The 10,392-nt window shown below is 46.0% G+C and overlaps 1 non-coding gene across 1 annotated transcript; it reads left to right on the forward strand.

The window, feature by feature from the left end:
* Nucleotides 1–9,467: 9,467 nt before the first annotated feature.
* trnad-guc (transfer RNA aspartic acid (anticodon GUC)) lies at nucleotides 9,468–9,539 on the forward strand. The gene has a single exon. It is a non-coding gene; the product is annotated as a tRNA-Asp (tRNA).
* Nucleotides 9,540–10,392: the final 853 nt, after the last annotated feature.

Raw genomic sequence — 10,392 nt, forward strand, 5'->3', positions numbered from 1 at the left:
TGATTATTAATTTAGCAGATGCTAGATCCTATTTTTTTTTTTTTTTGAGAGGGCAGGGTCAGTCAGTCCCTGGAGTAACTGATCGACGGCCCAATAGTGAGGTCACTCAGCTGACTCTGGGATTTGAGCTGATGACCTCCTGCAATGAATCCCAATCTGCTGAGTCACACACTGCCCAAATAGGCCCGCAGTGATCAAATAATGAATATGATTCTTACTTGCTGACGATGCCTCCATGAAGCTGATCTACTTGGGCGGGGGGGTCTACATGCTGCTCACCACTGAACTCCTTCTCCAGGTACTCCCTGAACTTGCACCGTCCCAGAGGGTCCCTAAGGAGCTCCGTGAAGCCGAACCCCCATCGTTCCACCCGCAGCTTGGTGGGTGTCTCCACCCTGCACCAGGAGGCGTGGAAGTGAAGAGACGACAGTCACCTCTGGGGGTGTGGCCCTGAAGAGGCAGGATGGGGCGCGGTAACGCACACTCACATGTCGGCATTCAGCGTCCAGAGTGCCGTGTCATCTGTTATCCAGGGGTTGCTGGGGGGGCAGCCTTGCATCATGGGGTCATGGTTCAGGTACTGCTCGCTGAACTTAAGGAAGCTGAACACAGAAGACCAGCCATTCCCAGTTTTAGTCCTACTTTCTATAATCCTTGCAAGTCATCAAATATTCAGGTTCAATGCTGGCATATTCCAGCAAACTGGAGCTCGAAATGGTGACGAAATGATTATACGTCATTGAACCCTATAAGGAAATTCTCTTTTCATCTCCTCCATCTTGCTCTCCATAGGTGAGAGAAAGCTTGGTAGCAAAGGGCAGCTGCCCGTAGAGGCTCCCAGGAACCTGGGGGTTAAGGGCCTTGTTCAAGGACCCACAAGTGTGCTGAAGCCAGGCTTGAACCGGCGACCTTCTGATCAATATTAAGTAATTATTTGCAGTTAAATACAGTTCAATTCAGTTTAATAGTCAACCGGTTTCAATATTAGTTAGGCATCATTAATCCAGGATATGTGTGACTCTGAGATTTATGGTGAAAGATGGATGGGCAGATGGACGAAAGAACGAAATAACGAGGTTAGATTTTCACAAAGAGCAGTCCCCAGCATTTTTGTCAGAATTAACATGAAATAGATCCCCCCCCCCACCAATCAGAGGCACAGTATACAGAATACCCAGAGATATCCCCCAGTTAGGGACTAATGTGGACTGGTGTCGAACCAGTGGTCCCCCAGCTATGCTGGGACTGAGGCTGAATCACAGGTGTTGGGGGGGGGTAGGTGGGGGAGGCTGTTATCCAACCTTTCCAGGCAGATGGAGGACTTGACCCTCGAGCGGCCCAGGGATTTCCTGATGTGTTCAATCTGGTGTCGGGAGCCATGAAAAATCACACGGGGAATATAAGAGTCAGAAAAAACACATCCAATCCCTGATAAGAGCCATGCTGTTGTACCTTTAAACAGAATTTGTCAATATCTGAGAGCCAACAAAAGAAAACGACAACACAGATGTAGATCCTTCCGAAGCAATTTTCTTATGACAGCATTCTTAAGAGCCCACTTAATCACCCTCTTTGGTTGTTCTTGGCAACCATCCCATCAGCTGAAATAGGTTCACTCTAAATTCTTTCAGGCTTACCTCTCTTTTGTAGTAGTCCGCGTTCTGTTCTGTAAAGAAGGAAGAAACAAAACCGTCTCTAAACATGATATAAGCCACATGTTTATGGGAGTTTTACTTGCGCAAAAATGTTCTGAGGGCACAAGGTTCATTGGTTCAGAGAGATAACCAATCAGACTGTAGAAGTGGTGGATACAGGCAACTAGAGGAGGGGGGGGGGTCAACCAATCAGATGTCTTGTTCCTGCCTCCTCTAGTTCCTTAGACCCACCTCCTCTACAATCTAATTGGTTATCTCTCTGAACCAATCATTTTTCCTTCTGCCCTCAGAACATTTTTGTGAGGGTAAAACTCCCACGAGCGAATCACATGCAAGGAATCAGACAGTAGGAATTCTGCTCACACTCAGCTCCTGGCTTTACTAAGCAGACATCCAGTCTAGAAACCATGAATAATATAGCACTATTACGAGTATGTATTGTGGGACTGCTGACGTACTTACGTTAGCATGGAAAACGAGAGCAGGAAGTGAGGAAGAAGTGAGACAGAAAGATGAGCACAACGAAGTGCTGTCACACTCACACACGAGCTTCCCTCGGATGCCCTCCCACCAAAAACACTGATTATCACTTCACTTCCTTGGGTAATTTGGGGGCCCAAGGCAACAGCCTATTCTGCCTATAGCTGCCATATATATATAGATATTAATATACATATTTTTTCTTCATGACTTTGATCTTATCTAGGCCCCGAGCGGCTCTCTTGTTTGCCCGGATCCGGTCCTGTGACTGACAGAGGCGATAAACAGCAGGTACTGGCATTACGGAAAAAATGTATATGCTTAATAAAAAGCTCAGACCAGCTGGACTCGGGAGTTGTGCCGGTTCCTTCGCTCAGGGCCTTGTTCTTGAACGCTGAATGTTCCCGGCTGCAGAAAATCAGAGGGTGAGAAATCCTTAGCTGAACTTCAGATGAAGAGTGAGCTCGTTTCTCTCAAGCAGACTGACGCCGGTCTAACGCTGCATTAATACCCCTTAGCACTACTGGTCACATTTCCCATGATGCCACTGGGTACAGCCCATGGCGACACTGCCCAGTAGGGGACAGTGTGACAGCTTTCCAAAAGGACCATTCGGTCCTGGAGGGCCAGTCGGTGACACAGTATCCATGATCAGGACTGGGGTACCCTGCTTTACAGAATAAACTAACCAAATGTCGATACTGAATGCAATCTGATTTAACATGGTTTCCTTAAATCCCAATTAAAGTGCTTCAGATCAGCTCAGGACTTAACAGCAGAGAGACTATTTGGCAAATTATTACGCTGCTATTTGCAATTACATCCATTATCTCTCCGCTAACATGCAGCATTAAGCCTGAGCCGCAGGAATAGAGGTCAGATAATGGATCCGGTATTCCGGAGGTGGGATCCTCTTCCAGCTCGTTTAAAAGGCCCAACAAGTGGGGGGGTGGTGGGGGGGGAGACGCAAACACAGCATGTCTGCATTTTAGCTTCAGGCCGTCTCCCAGTCCCTTCGCACTCCTCTCTCCCAGATCCAAGCATCACCAGTCTTAGCGATGCGTCTCGTGTTTCTCGGGCAAAGAGAAAGGAGGCAGGAAGCGGCCATTTTGTCATTTGCTGGTTTTAATCCCCCCCCCCCCCCAGCTTCCCCCGTCCACCTGGCCGTACCAGAGTGCAGAGCGTCCCTGCCTTTTAAACACGAGCAGCACCTGACTGGGGGGCCCTACGCTGCGTGGTTTTTGGCTCAACTGTGTTTCCGTCTAATTGGCGTCAAAACGGTGGGTTTCATCAATGAAGGTGGTGTGTGGCTGAGCGGGTTGGCAGTCGCCGCCTATGACTGGAAGGTTGCCGGTTTAAATCCCACAGTCAGCAGAGTGACATCACCACTGGACCCCTGAGAGAAGTCCCTAAACCCCCAACTGCTCTAGTCTCAATAAAAGGTACATCTGCAAAATAAGCTGAATTTAGGATGTGATCCGCAGCTGCGTGGCTGCCATTCCCACCTCCTGATGCCGCCCCGGATGGGGATAATGGCCCACATAAACGCTGATGCTTATTAGCCCTGAGAGATGCTGCGCACCCAGCAGAAAGGGGCCCTAGTGACGGCCGGGATTAAGCCAGATACACACCACACTCTGCTCCTGTCCCACACTTTCATTCTCCACTCTCCTGTGTTATTCATGAACTCCAAATTACACTCAGCGAGGGTGCAGTTGCTCATTCCCGCAGCCTGTTGTCCTGTCTGTCTTCTGAAAGCTCTCGTCCCACAGAACATAGGCTTCTTCCCAGCTAAGTAAATATTTCATGATCACACTGAAGCAGTAGTGGGTTATCAGGCCTGAAGTGATATATTCCTCCCCCACAAAGTATGCATGGAGACACTCTGTGTGTCTTACTTAACGAAGATAAAACTCCCCCCCCCCCCCCCCCCCCCGTGAATTTTGCTGAGCTCAATGCTCTGGAGATGACGGAGATCGAAAATTATACCGGAAATGTTCCATATGTCCTTACAGATGTTTCCTTTGCCTTCCTTCATTGAACAAACCCGTTGTCGTGGGAGAGAACTGCACAACCCCCCAGCTCTCTGTGGGGGAATGGGACCCTGCCTATGCCTTCCTGCCAATCCTGCCAAGTTTCCCCTGTAAGTTGAAGGATCTCCTAACAGGCCTGCATGTAGATTAATGTCATACCCAGGACAAAGCAATTGCAGGTTAAGGCCCTTGCTGAAAGGCCCAACGGAGTAGAATCACTCTGGGCATTCACAGGATTTGAACCAACAACCTTCCACTTGCTTGCACAGATCCCTAGGCCCAGAGCCACCACTCTGCCCCACAACCTCAAAAAAATCCTAGAATCGCCCCCAGCCTGAGGCGATATTCGAGCTGCCAAGGTGCATTGAGTTCAGGTTTACCCAGTGTGTGCTTTACTCTAATCACAGCATACTGGGTTTTCGCCGGGGCAGATGTAGGGAGTCAGGGGTTTCGGGGGAGGTGCTTACTGGCGGTCTGTTGACGAGCCAGTAGGCCTGTTCCTGACATTCCAGCATGATGCGGTCCGCCTTGCGCCTCTGTTTGGCTGCCCTGGTAGGAGCAGAGCAGTCGATGGAGAGTCAGAAAGCATACTGGGTAATTAGCATATAGCGGTAATCACTGAACTGCAAGGTAGGGTTTTCATTTTTCTGTTTCCTTTTTCACTTAGAAATGGATTTCCGACTCTAGTGTTTAGGCTGAGGTCTGATTTAACAGATAGGAGGGAAATTATGACCACACACCATGTTACTTTTTAATTTAGGTAACATCATCATCCTCTTAATACGAGATTTATTCATCCATTCTCATCTGTCCCCTTGTGTGCATTTATGAAATTGATTTCATAGCTCGATGCGACAGTATTCCCGGGCTGGGGTGGGGTTTACCTGAGCTGCTCCTTCGCCTGCATCACCACGAAGTCCCAGGTGTGGTTGATCCGTTTGTGCAACATGTTGTAGCTGTCCTGCGGAGACGATGTTTAAATGCGACATTGCCAGGTCGCACGGCTGGCTGCGTTGCTGCATGGGTTCACGTTATGACTCACAGGCCGAACCCCTCCCAGGATATCAACTGGCAGTGTCGGATTCACAAACCCTCTTACTGATGAGAACCTAAAATGCGTTGACCCTGACGCAACATGGCGGCAAGTTGGTGGATGTCTATGTGCGATCCTACTATGTGCATAATTGGTGGGAGGTTTTCTTACACAAAAATGTTCTGAGGGCAGAAGGAAAATGATTGGTTCGGATAGATAACCAATCAGATTGCAGAGGAGGCAGGACCAAGACATCTGATTGGTTGCTCCTGCCTCCTCTAGTTGCTCGGATCCACCTCATGTACAATCTAATTGGTTATCTCTCTGAACCAATCATTTTTCCTTCTACCCTCATAATATTTTGTGTAAGTAAAACTCCCATGAGCATTCAGCTATCACATGATCTCATCAAGCAATGCTTCAGACCAGCGAATAAGAATAGCATTGAAATGTACATAAATAAAAATTTTCTCTTACCTTTTCATAGTCTATCAGCTGCCCTTGCTTTCTGATATTCTTCTTAGTCAAATAAATCGCTTTAGAAGAGCAAAAGAAAGACATGGCAAGAAACTGTGTTTTTCTATTATTCTAGTAAAGGGAAGTAATGATGTAATAGGCGAGCACATGATTAATAATTGGTAATCACCGTAATCTAGCTCGGAGGCTGGCCACTGCTGAGAGCTCCAGAAGTACGGAGTCTAGCAAAAAGGAGATGCTGTCATTTGAAACTATTCAGAAGCAGCGTGACAAAGGTGCTTTGTGATTTAACATGTCAGGGACAAGGCGGGTGGAAGGCATTTTGCTACTTTAACTGGCATTGGTTCTCATACATCAGTGTTTCCCAATCCGGTCCTCGGCGACACACAGATGATCCACGTTTTTGCTCCCTCCCAGCTCCCTACCAGACAGTCTACGTTTTTGCACCCTCTCAGCTCTGGAGCCCGGACCAGATTGAGAAATACTGTCCTACACGGTAATTCCGCAGTCTCTCCAACGAATAGTTTCGATATGCGTGCCCCCCCACATGGCCACCACCCTCTCGCGCTGCCCTCCATCTGAAGAAACCGTGGTTTTAGGTTACCTGGAAGCGATACGGCGTCTCGTCGGGCCGCAGGACGAGCGTCCTGGGGTCCTTTAGGGGGTAAATGTAGCCGTGCTTCACGATCAGATTCCCCACATGAAGTGCCTCTGAAAACACACAAAGTGGTCACTCATTTCCACGTAAACTACTCAAAGCTCAAACAAATCCACTACTCGTAGCCCAGATTTAGGCATAGTAATTCTCTAAATTTTTGTCAGTGGAATACAGTAGAACACACGATAACTAGAAACTGAGTAGGCATATTATATTTTATTTTACGGTATAGCAAGTAACTGGAAAAAACGTTGACATGGTGCACAGAATAAGCCGCGGGGATGGTGCATTCCTCATCGGAACTATAATTAATTACGAGTAATTGGGACTTTCCACTTTCCGGCTGCCTCCGCGGCCATTGGCAGTCAGGCGCTCCCGGGGGTTTCAGACCGGCGCAGCAACAGCGCTGCTAGGGGGAAGCCTAGTGTTTACAGGGAGGGGTAACTGCTTACCGGGGCAACAGGTTTTTTGCCCATTCAAGTCTGTTAATGCATCTGCCATCTACTGCCTAAAAGTCCCCTCCTTTCCATTCCGACTTCTTTTCCAATCTGGGCTGTAAATCAGGGAAATCTGCTCCCTTGCTATTTAAAACCTCATCTGCATCGCCCGGGAATTCAGGACAACAGCGTCTTGCAGAAGTGCATAATGAGGGAGACGGATAGCGATATTTCTCCAGGCATGACTGACTGCCTCTGGCTATCAGCGAAGTTTGCATCGGGACTATCAAACCGTACAGCTCAGCATGCGTAGCGGCGCGACTCGGGACTGGCCTACAGATTATTTGTACTAATAGCCTCTCAGCAGAAAGATAAATAATTCAGCAGATAAATTGACGCCAGGGGAAGAAAATCCCAAAAGCTTCAGGCGAATGGGGTGTCTATGTTATGGACAAGCTCAATTCTGACATTTATTAATTCACAGGCTCAGCAATATCAATGGAACAGAACATGCTTCTGTCAGACACGTGAATTGCATATGCTTACACATAAATGCAGCTAGGCTAATCTGTTGTATGGATGACAAATTCTATTACTTCATTTGTATTTATTATTCAAAAGACTCGTTTATTTCTGTTATTTTATTACAAAAAAAAAAAAACCTGATGACGTCTTTCGCCAGCAGGGGCGCCATCGTCGTCACGAAGGGAAAAAAACAATCGATTAACCTCACATAAGAGCACCAGGTAACGCTTCCCTACATACTTCTCGGCCCTACCTTCTTCCATGATGGAGTACTTCTGAATTAGCCACTCCACGATATCATTTCCTGGGAAGGCATAGCGAGGAAGGCATCTAGTTAGAGTCGAGAAATGCATTAAGCCGTCATAAATCAAAAACGCTGAACTCGATAAATAAATTACATAAATAAATATGAGCGCAAGGAGATCGATGACAGTCTTAATGCACAGGATTCCCGAAGACCGCCGATGTATGGGCTTTCCTGTGAAGGGCTTAAATGACCATTAGGACCCGGCCCCCGGGACACTGCACGGCCGGGTGTAAGACAACCCGGGCGGCACGAAAAATTATTTTTAAAAAGTAAAATATGTATCGTGCACCTGTCATCGCATGTGGAATCACTGTGATTAACAGTCTTTGATTCTTCATCTTTATCCCCATGTCGGGATCTTGCATCGCCACAATGACTTGTTCAATCTGGGATAAGAAGAATAGTCAAAATCGTGAAATCAAGGTGACGACAGACATAGTGAAAACGTTCAACCTAGTAATATAATAATTGCTTAATGTGTGATTTGATATGTAATCGTTATATTCATCATTAAATCACCGGAGAGACACACTCATATATTTAGGCATATATATAAGTAAACTACAAGGTTTTTCCTCTGACTATCTTAACTGCACGTCAAAGACGTTATCGGATATTCCCGACTACAGACTTTCGGTTTGATCATTTATTCGCGTTATTAATTCGGCTCCTGATTACATTAAACTAAACATGCTCAGATTGTTACAACCTTTGCTTGTCGGTTATTTTTGGGATCTTTCTGGATGGGCTCAAGGCGGGGTCTGTAAGCACAAGCAAACTGCCAGCACTTTTGTTTTACATGAAAATAGTTTGATGTCGGCCTATTGCGTTATTGTCTGGCTATAATTTGGAGGCAATATTAAACAATAGGCCCATATATTGTAAATATACATGTTGTGTTGTTTTGTTGTTATCACAAACGTATAGCCTGATCATAAATTTCATGGATACCTGGATGTTGTATGTTCCATTATATTTATGAATGAATGATTTATGTGAAGTCTGGCTTAGATTCGAGAATTAATCATATAGATTAAAAAAAGTTTTCATTTAAAACTTATCTCATATAATAAAATCCTCGTCCGAACGAACATATGTCAGAATGAAAAAACATTTAAATTATTTTTGTGATGCATCAGTATCAATAGCTACAACGTCATAACAGATATAGATATAATGCGGTTCATACTTTTGAAGTTGATGCGTATCTCCCGAAAAAAATCAACTCCAGAAGAGTCCGCGTCTGTAAATGCCTGAACTTCGGAATCGATCCTACCTTTGTTAGGCGCGGCATCTGTGTCTTGCAGCTGTTCCCTTGGATAAAGATGTTAATTGTCATGCTTACAGCATCTCGATCTCCGGCGTTTGTGAAGTTGGGATTGATGCTGTCCTGTGTTTTTTTTTTCCTTCCACACTTAAGCTCTGCTTGTTACTGCCCCATAGCGGAGCGCAAGTGAAACGGACTACCGGAGATTTGCACTGTTTTTCTGTTAGTGTGTATAATCAAAATATGACTCAGTTTGGCCAGTTAGAAAAATATGATAATAGAAAAGTATTCTTTTCCTCTCACTTTTTTTTCTTGATTTAATTACCGACTTCACGTACTTACACTGTGTCCCGTTGCACGATGTAATATTGCGAAACTATGATTTTGTGGCAGTGTTTTGTAAAGGAATTTTCCGTTTAATCATCGTCTTAGTATAAAGCTATATGGTTGTTCTGGTATCAGTGGACGTACATTATGTATTTTTTCTTCTCTTGAGCACCATGGTCATGACATGAAGCTCAGTCATTGATTACTCGCAAATGTTAGTAGTCATCCGCTGTTTATCTTGAAGATGTAAAAGTAGTGCGCGTACATCTCCTCGTTAGTATAGTGGTGAGTATCCCCGCCTGTCACGCGGGAGACCGGGGTTCGATTCCCCGACGGGGAGAGTCTGCATCTTTTTGCCTCGGTCTCAAAAGGCACCAAGCTAGAACCGGCCCCGTGTTAGTGGAAACGGGGCTTGTGACTTGTACTCATGCATAATATTCTGCGGGTCGCTCAGCAGCGCAGCATATGAAACTAGACTCGAATTGTAAGTGTGTGGTTTTGATAATTGATGTATGGATGGATGGATCCTTAATAAGAGATATAAACAATAAGGTCCAGTCGCCAACTAATCATGTAAAATACGTCATAAACTCATGGTTGTTAAACCCAGAATAAAAATGAAGACGTATAACTAGGAAAGTCAACTTGCACATTTCAATTTTGGTTCGATATAATCACGTTGTCCTTAACCCTCCAGTGCAGGAGGGGACGGTAATGCGCATCGAATGTTTCCGAACCTGTGTGTGATACAACCGAGGAAGAGCCGATGACTTCGGGGGAGGAGGGGCAGGCGACTCGGAAGAAAAAGCAGCAGAACCCAATGCAGCCTGTAGCCCATTCAAAGGCCTACTGTTGGACCTCTGCTTATTTTGCAATACGTCTTTAGTACGGACTGAAAAATGTCCGATTTCGATGAGTTTGAGAAGCAGTTAAGCGAAAATCGGCAAGGTAAGTTTGGCTTTGAAGATCGGTGTATGCTCCCTGTTTTAGGGTAATAAAGTGGCCGGCGTGTCCTAGCGCCGAGGATGGTGCGGAGGGCACTTCTGCTGGTTCCGAAAAGAAAAGCGCGGCTGGGAAATCGGTGCCTTTTATCCGAGCGCTCGCCGATTCTGAAACCTGCCCGATTCTTCTTCTCCCAGCTGCCGCAGGATCCCCGAAAACTGACCGCTTTGGTAAATCAGTGACATTCTTTG

This window comes from Brienomyrus brachyistius, unplaced genomic scaffold (genome assembly GCF_023856365.1).
Source record: "Brienomyrus brachyistius isolate T26 unplaced genomic scaffold, BBRACH_0.4 scaffold549, whole genome shotgun sequence".
In the NCBI taxonomy this organism is placed as follows: Eukaryota; Metazoa; Chordata; class Actinopteri; order Osteoglossiformes; family Mormyridae; genus Brienomyrus; species Brienomyrus brachyistius.